Source organism: Lipotes vexillifer, unplaced genomic scaffold, assembly GCF_000442215.2.
Source record: "Lipotes vexillifer unplaced genomic scaffold, Lipotes_vexillifer_v1.1 scaffold12, whole genome shotgun sequence".
Lineage (NCBI taxonomy): Eukaryota > Metazoa > Chordata > Mammalia > Artiodactyla > Lipotidae > Lipotes > Lipotes vexillifer.
In genome coordinates this window covers 1,703,702-1,718,331 of record NW_006796716.1, presented here as the reverse complement: position 1 = coordinate 1,718,331, position 14,630 = coordinate 1,703,702, and the positions used below count along the sequence as shown (strand labels likewise).

Genomic DNA, 14,630 nt, shown 5'->3' with positions numbered 1-14,630 from the left:
GCGCGTCCGGAGCCTGTGCTCTGCAACGGGAGAGGCCACGGCAGTGAGAGGCCCGCGTACCGCAAAAAAAAAAAACAAAAAACAAAAAACATATATGTATACATATATATATATATATAAAGGCAAAGCTAATTGCCTATTAGCAAACTACTCTGTATGCAACAATTGCCAATATCCGAAATACTATTTAGTGGTTGTCAATTACATGCACTGAAATAGGAAACAAAATTCACTCACTGTATTGTTTTTCAGATAGCCCCTGGCCTTCAGAATCAGAAATTGGGACTTGCCTATCAGTCCAGGGGTTAAGACTCCGCACTTCCACTGCAGGGGGGGCAGGTTCGATCCCTGATTGGGGAACTAAGATCCCGCATGCCACATGGTGCAGCAAAAAAAAAAAAAAGGAGCAGGAAAAAAAAAAAGAAAAAAAAATAAAGAAAAATTAAAAAAAAAAAATATATATATATATATATATATACACACACACACATACATATATATATATGCATATACATATGTATACACACACACACATACATACAGAATCAGAAATAAGGATTTCCCATAAATAAGAACCACTGCAGTGCATCTAGTGGTTAAGTCAGTTGTTTTTTTCCCAGCTGTGGCACCACATTATTAAAAGCGTTATGCACCTAGGAATTATGCTGCAGTTAGTTGATAAGTCAAATAATGCCTGTCTCCTTTTAAAAAGAGTGTTCTGTGTTCACAATTACTTCAAAATGTGATTACATTCAAATAATTGATATATCATGCTCTAGCAATTACAGAAGTGTGATTTTTGACACATGGCAATTTTATAAATTAGGCAAATGTAAAATGCTAAAAGATGTGAACAACTGTTCTGTTTAAGCTTAGAGTGCTGTGAAATGTAGGTAATAGATTTCAGTTAACATAATCAGCCTATAACACAGCCTTCTAAATCATAAAGACTTTTGGAAATACAAATATAAACAAGGTAATTCCTTTTCCAAATTACAAAATTTTGGCAAATCAATACAGTACTTTGTAATACAGTAAAACTGTGTTGTATTTGTTGGAATCATATATCACTTTAACGATAATTCCCACCACAAAAATACTATTTAAGTATGAAATCAAATTACTAAGTCTTTTTATCAGTTTATAGCAGAACCAGCTGTTTTATACAGATTAATACGGCTTTTAAAATTATATACTTTCCTTCTTTTAGAGTGCATTCCTTCTTGTAAGCTGCTGAGTTAATACAGCAAAGCAATCACATGTATGTAAAATGGGCTCTGTTTCCTTCTGAGGTTGGCCCAAAACCATTCATGATAAGGTTTAAAATTCTACTTTAAGAAGCTCAAACATGCCAATAACAAATTAATTTTGCCAATATTGTTAATTCTTCCATAAATAGGAAAGCCCTCAATGATAGATGATCATACATATAGTTTTTTTTTTTTTTAATTGTGAACCAACATGACCTATTTCAAGCCCAGTACCCTTAGATTATTTTTCTGGTTTCGATGTACTGGCTAGTACCACCTATACATTGTTGAACAGAAGTGGATATTGGGCAAGCTTTTCTTGTTCCTAATTTTAAAAGGATACTTTCAATATTTCTCTTTTGAAAATTATTTTTATTATAGGATTTTGGTAAATACTCTGTATCCAGTTAAAGAAGTTCCCTGCTTTCATTATTTGCTAAGAGGCTGTAACATGAATAGATTTTGAAAAGTATGGAATATTTCCTATTCATCTATTGGGGTGCTTATGGTTTTTCTTTGTAAAACTGACAATGTGATAACTTACATTAATTTTTTTAAGATTATTTTTATTTTATTTTGGCCACACCACGCAGCATGCTGAATCTTAGTGCCCCGACCAGAAATCGAACCCATGCCCCCTGCAGTGGAAGCACAGAGGCTTAACCACTGGACTGCCAGAGAAGTCCCTACATTAATTTTTTTTAATGTTAAAAACCTTGCATTCTTGGAACAAACCCAGTTTTGCTATAATGTGTTCATTTTTGTATATACTGTTGGATTTTATTGGCTAAGATTTTTTTATGATACTTACACCCATAATTCAGAGGAAGATGGTCCTCTAGCTTTCCATTCCCCTGTTATCCTTTTTTTGTTTTGGCATTGAGCTTATACTAGCCTCATATAATATTTGGGTACTATTCTTTTTGTTTTTTCTTTTTCTATTCTCTAGAAGACTATGTATTACACTCTTGTGGAATTCCTTGAATGTTTGGCAGAAGTCACCTATAAAGCTGCTGTGAATGTTGTCATTTTTTAAAGATTTAACATACCGTTCAATTTCTTTCATTGACTGAAAGAAAAGCACACAACGTTAAGAGCTGTGAGTTGAGTTTTATTCAGTGTTTTGCTGAGGACTATAGCCCAGGAGACAGCCTCTCAGATAGCTCTGAGAAACTGCTCTGAAGATGTGGGGGGAGAAGCCAGTATATATATAATTTTGGCTAAGGAGCACATGCAATCAGGCATACATCTCAGTAGGAAGTTACTGCTAGTCACAAGGAACAGATATCCCAGTTAATGATTCTAGTGCTTTTCTAAGTATGAGAAGATGCAAGAATCTGGGTTCATAAAAATTTTTCCCGAAATATAGCTAAGTATCTAAGGGCCTGTTTTGCCTGTTTTCCCAAAGTACAAAGTGCCTCATCCTGTTCTTGGTCTTGAATTCCTTTCAGGGTGCACTGTAGGTCAGCGACTGCAGTGGCTAATGACTTGATTCTTGTAAAACTGTATGGTATGCAACATTTTTGTTTTACACTTTGATGATTTTCTATGTCATCTTGAGTCAGTTTTGATAATTTGCATTTTTCTAGAAAACTCACCATTCGACTTAAGATTTTAAATTATTGTTAGAAAATGATAGTTTAAATCTCTCTGTCCTCTTTATTATTTCTGAAAATGTTAATTTGTGCCTCTTTTTTTCTTGATAATTTTCCCACAGGTTTCTTTTTATAGATCTTCTTTATTATTTATTTGTTTGATGGTTCATTAATTTTTGCTCTTGTTTAGGTTCCTTCCTTCCTTCTGATTTCATTTGCTCCATTTTTCTTTTTCTACATTTCTGAGATTATTTGCTCTTTCTTATTTTATATATAATTTATTTTTAAATACAGGTATTTATGGTTGTACATTGAACTCCTATAGCCACATCCTACAGTTTTTATTTGTTTTAATATTAATTAATTTATTCATTTGGCTGCGCTGGGTCTTAGTTGTGGCATGCGGGATCTTTTAGTTGCAGCATGTGGGATCTAGTTCCCTGACCAGGGATCGAACCTGGGCCCCCTGCATTGGGAGTGCAGCATCTTAACCACTGGACCACCAGGGAAGTCCCTACAGATATTTAGTGTTTGTATTAGTTTCCTATGGCTGCTATAACAAATTGCCACAAACTTGGTGGCTTAAAACAACAGAAATATTTTCTCTCACTGTTTTGGAAATCTGAAAATCAGTGTCACTGGGCCAAAATCAGGGTGTCAGCAGGTTTCCATATAACACTTACAAGTCCCACAAGTATCTCCAAGCCTGTAAGTGCACAACATTAAATAGCAAATTAAAAAACACCATGAAAAGTCAACACATTTTCATGGAATAGAGAAAAAGTCCTCACATTTTCATTTTGCACTGGGATCCACAAATTACATAGCTGGCCCTGCTTCTGGGACTCCCGTTACATGTATGTGGATATACTCGATAGCGTTCCACTCAACAATTTTTCTTTATTTTCCGTCTAGTCTTCAGACTGGATCATCTGTATGGACCTATGTATCTTCAAATTTGCTAATGCCTTCTTCTGTCAACTCAAATCTGTTGTTGAGTCTCTCTAGTGAATTTTTTATTTCAGTTACTGTACTTTTCAACTCCAGAATTCCTATCTGGTTCTTTTTAAGCCATATCCATTTCTTTATTGATGTTCTTTATTTGATAATTGTCATACTTTCCTTTAATTCAATAAACATGTATGCTTTAGTTCTTTGAACATATTTATAATAGCTGATTTAAAGTCTTTGTCTACTAAGTCCAGGGTCTGGGCCCCTTCAAACAGTTTCTTATTACTTCTTTTCCCCCTGTGTTTGGGCTATACTTTCCTGTTCCTTACTTTGCATGTCAGTCAGACCAAAATTTGTGTGTCAGTGCAGCCATGTCCTAGCTGTGTGAAATTTGTGTGTCAGTGCAGCCGTGTCCTAGCTGTGTGATTTGGAGCAAGCTACTTTATCAGTCTGAGCCTCATTTTCCACAAATGTAAGTTAGAAATAGCTCTGTTGGGAGGATTAAATGAGATCTGCCTCATAATTTTTTACTGAAAACTGAACATTTTAGAGAATATATTGTAACTCTGGATCCTGATCTCCCAGGGACTGTTGTTGTTGATTCTATCATTGTTGTTGTTGTTTTCTGCTTGGCTGGCTAGTTGACTTAGTGACGTCTGGACTAATTCTTTATAGTTTGTCTTCCCCACAGTGTGCAGCCACCAAAGTCCCTGTCCAGTTTTATTCTGGTGTTTTGTTGTTGTTGTTTTTTCATCTTGTTTTTACTTTTAAGCTTGACTTCCTAGGTATCACCCCTGGGTCAGCATAGCTTAGTGGCCAGCCAGTGGTTGGTCAGAAGTTTTTCTTAAACACCTTGAGCCTGTGCCTTCCGCCCTTTGCCAAGTGGGTCTGTGTGTGGACTGGGGCACACAAAGTTCAGGCAGGTTACAAGTCTGCCTTGGTTTTTACTTTCTGCTTGCACAAGGCCTGATGTTCAGCCAGGGATCTGGAGTGGGGGTCCTCAACTGCACGCACATGTGTGTGCACACCTCTAGATCCCCAGGAATATGTCAGAGCTTCTCAAAGCCCCCTGTGGCTATCTTGTGCCCTACATCTCCTTTTCAAACTTTTGACTGCTCTCTTGCTTGCCCCAGGCAGCATTGTAGCCTTAGGCAAATGTGACAGTGGCCTTTCCCAATTGTTTGCCACCAATTGATATTATTTTCAACATCACCCCTCACCATGAGCTTTTTTGCAGAGCTCCAAATCAGGTCAGCTCCTCCAGCAGCAGAAGTGAGGCTGCCAGTTTTCATGGCTACCATGTCTTGGCATTGGGGGTGGGGGAAGAGAAATGGAAGCAGCCTGGAGATAAAATGCCACTGTTATTACTGAGGTTCAATTTTTCTTGAATAAATGCCTTTCAGTTTGCTGTATGCCTTTAGTTACCTTCCAGAGTACTGAAATAGTTGTATTGGATAATTTTGCCAGTTTTATCATTGCTTTTTCTGAGGAGAGGATTTGCCAAGGTCACTTCCCTCTGTCACTTCCCCTCCTCATTCTTCACTGCTTCTTATGATGCTCTAAGTAGAAATTTCTTCTTCCTGAAGTACATCCATTAGGAATTCTTTCAGAAAAGGATCTGTGAGAAATAAAATCTTTTTTTTTAACCTTTATCTGCTTTTTATTACCATGGGAATCTATTTGGACCTATTTTAAATTATATTTAGTATTCATAGTGTTTCTTCATTCTTGAGAATCGTGTCTCAACAATTCTGGAAAATTCTTCGTCATTATGTCTTCAAACATCTCCACTTCACTCTTTTCATACTCTTTCTGGAATCTCTATTAGACGCATGTTGAATATTCTGATCCTATTATCTGTGTCTCCTATAACTTCTTTTTCACCATTTCAGTCCTCTGTGCTTCTCCAACTCTCTTTTCCAGTTCATTAATCCTCTCTTCTACTGTGTTCAATCTGCTGTTAAATCCACCCCTTGAGGGCTTTATTGTGCTGTTTGTTTCAGTGACTACATTTTCTGTTTTTAGAAACTGTTTCTTTGTCAAATTCTGGGGGTTTTATTGTTTGTTTTCTTAGAGTTTGGATCTCTAACATTGAATCTTATGTTCTCTTCCGTGCTATTGTTGTATATTCTCAAGATCTAGGGGCTCTGATTGTCCTAATTGTAATTTTTAGTGTCATATGTGAAAAATTGTGTCAGGACTTTGACATTTTTTAATTGTAATAATGGGTACAATTTCCATTGTAGGTGGGTCCAACTGCCATACTTAGCCAATATATATATATATATTGCCTATATATATATTGCCAATAATATATATATTATATATATATTGGCTTTTATATGGCTTAGCCATATATATATATATATATATATGCTTGTTAATACATATATATTTTATATTTTATATATATATATATATATATACACACACACACACATAATACAGGATGCCTATATACATGTATATATATGTACATATATATAGGCATCCTGTATTCTGTATTTTTTTTCTTGTAACCCTAGTGCAGGGCCTCATCTCCTGTCACTCCTGGTTATTGACCCTCACTGACACTTAAGGGAAGACACATTATCAACTCATCAACTGTCATCTATGCTGCTTAGTCCCCTCTTTGTTTCTGGACTCCTGAGTTTTCTCTTTCTTCCATGGGAACTCAGCTGTGCATCTAAAATCATTTTTAATTTAATCAAACATTTCAAGCAATTTTAGTAGAGTTTAGTAGAGTTTTCTGGTTATCCTAGCTGACAAATCAGAAACATATGGGGAGATTTTTCAGAACATGTTTCATAGTCCTTCCCCTGCCAAAATTCTGATACCACCTCCTAGAGAGTCTGCCAAAATCTGGGTGGAGCTGGGACCAGAAATGGGGTGGTGGTGGGGATCATTCCTGTATAATTTGAGAAACAACACAACTCACTTCCTTAGTGTTCTGATTCAGTTCCTGGTGTCTTAGACTTCTGTGCCTAATGCAGTTTCATGGCCCACAGGAGATACCGGGTAAAGATATGCTGAATACATGAATGCGTGACTGATTACTGACTGATACTTGTGTTCAGCGTAATGCCCATCCGTGCAGGTCCGACATGTGATTAAACTAGATAGTAACTGCTCGATAAAGATCATTTTCCCTTCCCCTAAAACAGGAAAGAGGAGCTTACCAGCACCCCATGGGCGTGGCCGGCTCAGGTCAGACTACTCTCAAAGTGGACAACCTGCATTCCAGCCTTGGTCCAGGTCTCTGAGGACCGTGATGGAGGGCACGAGGGAAGCATGTAAGTTGGCCTGGATTCCATTCTGTGGATTTTCACCCTCATGCGCTTGATGAATGGGCCAATCAGCCTGGAGGACAGGCCCTAGGGGGTGCCTCACAGGTCTGTATTAGACCCTACCTATTTATCTGTTTGGGGGGGTGACACAGAGTTGAGAAGGATCAGGACACCTTAGGTGACAGTCAGGACCCTGGATCCCCTCTTTTGCCCCTTAAAGCCTCAGCTTTCCTTCTCCATCCCCTCCCCACTCTTCCAATCTGTCCCCAGCCCTTTCCTGACTCTGTGTCTCTGCAGATGACTCCTCCTTCAGCAGGGCTGCCCACACCAGCACCTCCAGCTCATCTCTCCAGGTCACCAGCCCATTGCAGGAAGACCCAAAGGCTCTTCAAAGGCCAAGCGCACAAACACAGACTCCCCTTTCCCCCAGCATCCTGCCCTCCTTCTGTGATCCCAACTCTAGGGTGTCATCCAACCCATGCAGGCACCTGGGCGTCACCCTGGACTCCGCCCTCCTCTTTCCGAATCTGTTTAGACCATGTCTCCTGGATGGAATCCACTTCTGGGTATGTCTGCAATCAGGCCTATGCCTGCCACTCAGGGGTGGCCCCTGAGCCTGATCAGGGCCTCAGACTTGCTTTGTCTGCCTCCAACTGTGGTTTGCTTTGCTTCTGCTTTTAAATGAGCTAACACTATAAACTAGAAGATTTCACATACAAGGAAAGACTTCTGGCTGCTCTTGAGTAATTTGCGGTGCCCAAATGCATGCCGTCCCCTTGGAGGGGCTATTAGCTGTCCCCAAGTGGCAGCTGTTCCCTGATGATCACAGACCCCTAACCAGTCTGCCTTGCCCCTCAGGGCACTTGAGATTAAGGCTTTTCTCCGGTCCGTAATCATCCTCACTGCTCCCAGCTAAAACTCAAAGTTGACGCTGTCATTCAGCAGTTTGTGCAAACCTCCTGCAGAGGAAATCAGCCTCTTTAACCTGGCATTCGAGTCCCTTCCCCAGTCCACCCAGGCCAACCCTGCAGCCTCACCCCAGTCCCTCTCCCCTGGAGGAGCACAGCTTACCCGTCTCACAGTTGCCGAATACACATCCTGCTTTCCCAAACCTTTCTGCCTATAATTGGGCTTTTGTTCCTATTTAGTTTACGTAAGAATGATTGTACTGGACCATATACACAAAAGTGAGTACACTGAGTATAAAACACTGTCTCAATGAATGAGAGCTGTCTTGGAGGAAAGGCTTTTTTTTTTTTTTGCCAACTTTTCATTAGGATAAATTTCAAATACTAAGAAATAATAAGTTAATGAGTCCCTTCTGCCCACTACGTATATTCAACAATTGTTAACATTTGTTGATGTATGTGTAGGGTTAGCTAGTTGGTTGGTTGGTTTTGCTGAACTATTTGAAATCAGTTTGCAAATATTACATTTCACTTCCTGAATACATCAAATACTTAAGCATGCATCTCCTAAAAACACATTTTCTTCAAAACCACAAAACCATTATAAGACTCAAGGAAATTAACAATAATTCCCAGTATTATCTAACATCTGGTCCACAGTCAGTTTCCCCAGTTTTCTCAGCTAAGCATTTTTCAGCTGTGTTGTCATTGTTGTTTTGTTGGTCCCATCAGGATTCAGTGGAGGCTTTAGGGCAACTTTGCATGTTGTGTCTCTTTGTTCTTGTGCCCCCACCAGTCCTTTGGTCCCTGACATTTTTTTGTCCCAGGCCAATCGTCTTGTATAAATCCCACCTTGTGGATTTGTCATGTTTCCTTGAGGTGTCATTTAACTTGTTCCTCCGTCCCCTTTATTTCCTTTAAACGGGGAGGGAGGTTAAATATAAAGGCTCAGTTAAACATTTTGACAGGAACATCTCATGGCTGATGCGATGCAAATAGGGGAAAGGAGTTTGATTTAGTCTCCATGGTTTTCTGCTGTTATTGTTGTTTTTGTGGCAGTGGCGCACAGCATGTGGGACCTTAGTTCCCCAACCAGGGACCAAACCCATGCCCCCCCTTCCGTGGAAGCACAGAGTCTTAACCACTGGACTGCCAGGGAAGTCCCAAGTCTCCATGTTTAGACTGATGTCTGGAACTGGTGGACATTACAGGGAAAAAGGGAACTGTGTACAGACATCAGAGCTGCCGAATGTGGCATGGGCTGCCTTGTGAGGTGGTGAGCCCTCATCAACAGGGGCATCCCAGCAGGCACTGGTGGACCATCAAGTACGTTGGTGAGGAGTCTGCTGCTTTGGTTAGAGTGCCAGACCCCCTCACCTGCTGGATACTTTAAGGGGTGCTTTTGGTCGTCACGGTGACTGCAAATGTTGTTGATAGACAGTGGACGCCGAGAGCCTTGCAACTTGTGGGACAGTCCCATAAGAAGAGCTGTGTACCCAAGATGCTGTTGAGAACCCTGGGCAAGGGCTTGGTTAGAAAAGGGGCTTTCGAACCACTTTTAGCGATGGAGCTATTTTTCAAACAATAGCTTCACAGAACTGAGTATACAGAATAGAATCACGGTGCTTAAAGCTGGGGTGGCTGCGCTGTGGCCCTTCTCCAGAACCCTAAGGCACCAAAGAACACATTGTGAAAACCACAGAGCTGGGTAACCTGAGATCCAGATGCTTCTGAAATTCTCTATCACAGGAGCGGGGTGGTCCATTCCAGGCCCCACGGCCACCATCACTCACGCTGTGGGTACCTGCAGGCAAGTGCTGGCCCTCTCAGGCTCAGGTGAGGGGACAGCAGTGCCCACTTGCCCTTACAAGGACTGCAGGAAGTGTGGCCCAGCCAATGCCTGGCTTATGGCGGGGGCTCCATAATGTTTGTTAAAACTTAATCTGAAACTCATTTATTTTCTTGAATAAGAAATACATTCACGTGGTAGGAAATTCAGAAGGCACACACAATTATACGTGGCATCCCCCAGCAGATGGAGGTTAATGCTCTTCCCAGCACACACTTCTTTTTAATGGGCGTGTACTCCTCTGTGTTTTTCTTTCCATCTCAGAATCTCAGAGATCATTTCATTCCAGTACATGGAAAGGTTTCTCATTCCTTTTCTGTAACTTCTTTTTTTAAGTATAATATACATATATAAAAGTGAACGTAAGGGAAAAGCTCAATGAATTTTCACACACCCAAGAGACCAGCACCCAGATGAAGAGGCAGATTCCAGCCTCCCAATGCCAGCATGTGCTACCCCAAAAGTAACCGCTATCCTGACTTCTAACACTGGAGTTTAGTTTTGCCTGCTTTTGGACTTTTATTATATAAATAGACTCAGTATGTTCTCTTTTGTGTCTGGCTTCTTTCATTCAACATTACGTCTGTGAAATTCATCCACACCGTGTGTAGTTGTAGCTGATTCATTCTCACATTTGTGAGCTACTCCATTGAATGACGTGACTATTTATTCATCTATTCTACTGTTGCTGGGCTTCTGGGTGAGTTCCAAGGTTTTGTTATACCTAATAGTGCTGTTTGTGGATCAGGCACTGCCCAGGAACAAATCCAGCTCCCACCCTTGGTGCCCTGGGGAAGCTGGTGGGTGCATTTTGCAGTTGCACTGTCATTCATTCTTGTGGCAGGGGTCCATGAGTTTGAGTTTCGGCCCAGACCCCTCATTACAGCTCCTTTATGTCCCTCTTACTATCCCTGTCCTCAGTCCGCCGTGGTTTACCCAGGCATCAAACCCTTCCGTAGTTCCCAGAGAGCCTGCAGAGAACAAGATTATCCTGCCCTCCAGGCACTCCCTGTGAAATCCACATAGCCCTTGAGGAAGGGTGTTCACAGCCTTGAGGCACAGCAGTTGTCTTTGGGAAGGGGAATTGGGCGGCCTGAAGCCCAGAGTGCGGGGAGGGGGGGGCGCGGTACAGACAGACTTCTTACCTTAAACCCCTGGATGAATTTTGAATATTGTGTGTCATGTGTATAAAGCTTACTCTCTTTTTTTTTTTTTCCGGTACGCGGGCCTCTCACTGTTGTGGCCTCTCCCGTCGCGGAGCACAGCCTCCGGACGCACAGGCTCAGCGGCCATGGCTCACGGGCCCAGCCACTCCACGGCATGTGGGATCCTCCCGGACCGGGGAATGAACCCCCGTCCCCTGCATCAGCAGGCGGACTCTCAACCACTGCGCCACCAGGGAAGCCCTATAAAGCTTACTCTTAAAAACAAATGTTATACATGTGTGTACATATACACATAGAATATGTATATTAGAGTGTTTGGAGAATATAGACATCGGGCTTTCTAGGGGAGGTGACATTTGAGATTTTGGCTTTTAAAGAAAATGAGCCCATCAGGAAAGCGGTTGGGGGGTGATAGAGAGGGCCTGCGAGGAAGGGGGAATGGCTAGCGTGGGCAAAGGCCTTCAGGCTTGGGAAAGCGGGAAGAGTTTCGGGAATCCCAAGATGCGTGAGGCTGTGACGGAGGCACCCAGGGGAGCTGGAGCCCCTGGAGGAAGAGCTCTCCAGGGAGAGTCTGGGGTCAGGAAAGGGCTGAGGACAGAATGGAGGAGTGGGGAGGGGATGGAGAAGGAAAGCTGAGGCTTTTAAGGGGCAAAAGAGGTCATCCAGGGTCCTGTCACCTAAGGTGTCCCTGATCCTTCTCAACTTTGTGTCACCCCCCAAATAGATAAATAGATGGGGCCTAATACAGACCCCTGAGGCACCCCCTAGGGCCTGTCCTCCAGGCTGACTGGCTGTTTCATCAAGCACATATGGGTCCAAATTCACAGAATGGAATCCAGGCCAACCCACATGCTTCCCATGTGACCTCCATCAAGGTCCTCAGAGACCTGGACCAAGGCTGGAATGCAGGTTGTCCACGCCCTAGGATTAGTCTGACCTGAGCCTGGGGAGGTGGTGAGCTCCTGCTTCCTTTCTAAGGCGGCACTGTCCAATATGGGAGCCACCAGCCACATTTGGCTATTTAAATCTCAACGTCAACTGGTTAAAATTAAATAAAATTTAAAAATCAGTTCCACAGCCACACGAGCTGCCTTTCAAATGCTCAATACCTCCTCAAGGTGTACAGAACAGAAATTATTTCAAATGCTCAGCTGAGATCCCAGGAAAGAAAGAGAAATCCCAAATGCCAGAAACAGGAGAGGACTGACCCCTCCAGACGACAGCTAATGAGCTCACCCTGCTTCTGGGGTGAGGATGGGGTGAGAAGCAGGGGCTTGTGCTTAAGCGCATGTGGGGACAGAAGACAGCCTTGGGAGCACACTTAAGGTCAGGGCAGGTCCTGAGATCTCTGTATAAAGCTGGACCCTTGAAAAGCCGCACTCTCAGCAAAAGGGCAAACTTGAGAAAAAATGCCCCTCTACAAGGAGGTGACAAGCAAGCCTGTTTCAGCCTGAGAATCCAAAACTCCCCACTCAGCATTGCATGGTTTGGGATGTCAATTTACTGGACAGGAATGGTCCAGAAACTCCCAACTCTAAGCAATGACATAAATACTGAACATAGTCTGGTGACACTTCTGGGAGATAAGCAAAAAGGGAAAAGCTTTGAAGCCATGCTCCCAAGACCCAGGCTGCAACAGGCTCTACTGGAGGAAAAAAATAGAAGAACCCACCACCCTAAGGGTGAGCTCATAGCAAGAAATGTCAAAATCCCTGGGGGAACAATCCATGAGGATTGAAAGTCAGAAGACACAACAAATACAAGATAACAGGCCCAGAGTCTCCAGAATACACAACAACGGTCTGACAGAGAACACAAAATAAGTCTGTTAAAGATGAGTGGTTGCCTTTGGGGGGAAGGAGTGGGCATGAGAGAGGCTTCTTGGGGGTACTGAATGTTCTGTGTCCCGACCCAAGTGCTGGTTGCATGTGTTTGTTCAGTTTTGAAAATTTAGTGAGGTACATACCTATGATGTGTGTACTTTTTCAGATGTGTGTTATAATTCAATAAAATGACATAATAAATAATTAAAGGAAAAATATTAGGAATCAGAATTCTAAAGAATAAGACATTATGGGGGTGGAAACAGAGGAGGCAGGTTTTAAGAAGAATCAAACAGAACTTTTAAAGATGAAAAATGGTGACTTCCCTGGTGGCGCAGTGGTTAAGAATCCGCCTGCCAACGCAGGGGACACGGGTTCGAGCCCTGGTCTGGGAAGATCCCACATGCCGCGGAGCGACTAAGCCCGTGCGCCACAACTACTGAGCCTGCGCTCTAGAGCCCGCAAGCCACAACTACTGAGCCCATGCGCTACAACTACTGAAGCCCACGCACCTAGAGCCCGTGCTCCGCAATGAGAGAAGCCACTGCAATGAGAAGCCTGTGCATCGCAACGAAGAGTAGCCCCCGCTCGCCACAACTAGAGAAAGCCCACGCACAGCAATGAAAACCCAACACTGCCAAAAATAAATAAATAATAAACAAAATTTTAAAATAAAGATGAAAAATGCACTCAATGAAACAAATTTTTATAAGGGAAATGAGTTATGTAACAGGTTAAATGTACCTGAAATGAAAATTACTGACCTGGGAGACATAGCTGAGGAACAGATTAAATGTGCCCAGAATGCACAGAAAGCCAAAATGGTGGAAAATATAAAAGAAAAGTTAGGGGACATAGAAAAGAGAATAACAAATTCGACACAGGTCTAATAGGTTCTATAAGGAGAAAGAAAGAATGTGGGGAAGACAATATTTAAAGAGAGAATGATTACTAATTTTCCAGAGTTGATCAAAGACACAATTTTAAAGATTCAAGAAGCAGAAACTCTACCCCTGCTCAGAAACAATAAGTCCACATTTATTTTTTTAATAAGTATTTTATTTATTTAGCCACACCTTGCAGCTTTCAGGAACTTAATTCCCCAACCAGGGATTGAACCCAGGCCACAGCAGTGAAAGCACCAAGTCCTAACCACTGGACCACCAGTGATTTCCCAATAAGTCCACATTTAGAACCATCATAGTGAAAAGGCAGAACAAAGGCCAAAAGAAAAACTGTTTAAAGCTACCAGAGGGGAAAATGCTGATAATCTGACAGTGAGATTGACAGCAAAACAATAGCAACATCAGAAGACAAAAAGGGCAACGGAACATCATCATCAGATTCTACAGGAAAATAATTCTCAACCATAGAATCGATAGCCAGCTTAGTCATCATTCAATATTGAAAGTAAAATAAAATTTTTTTCAGAAACGACTCAGAGAATTTCTCTCTCATAAATCCTTTCTGAGAGTATTATAAAGGACGTACTCCAGGAAGAAAGAACTAGAATTCAGAACGAAGTGGTCAGTTGCAAGAAGTGATGAAAACAAAGACATTATTAGTACACATGTGGACAAATCTAAACAAGCATGGACTTTTAAGAAGACTAATTTTGGTGTTGAAAATAAAATACTGGAAACTGATAACTTTTGAGATGTTGTATTTGTTTTTTTGTTTTTTTAAATAAATTTATTTATTTAATTTATTTATTTTTTGCTGAGTTGGGTCTTTGTTGCTGTGCACGGGTTTTCTCTTGTTGCAGTGAGCGGGGGCTACTCTTCATTGCAGTGGCTTCTCT

At 41.8% G+C, this 14,630-nt stretch overlaps 1 non-coding gene across 1 annotated transcript; it reads right to left on the bottom strand.

Annotated features, from left to right (window-relative positions):
* Window positions 1-3,281: 3,281 nt before the first annotated feature.
* On the bottom strand, window positions 3,282-3,354 carry TRNAG-CCC (transfer RNA glycine (anticodon CCC)). The gene has a single exon. It is a non-coding gene; the product is annotated as a tRNA-Gly (tRNA).
* Between the last annotated feature and the right edge of the window lie 11,276 nt (window positions 3,355-14,630).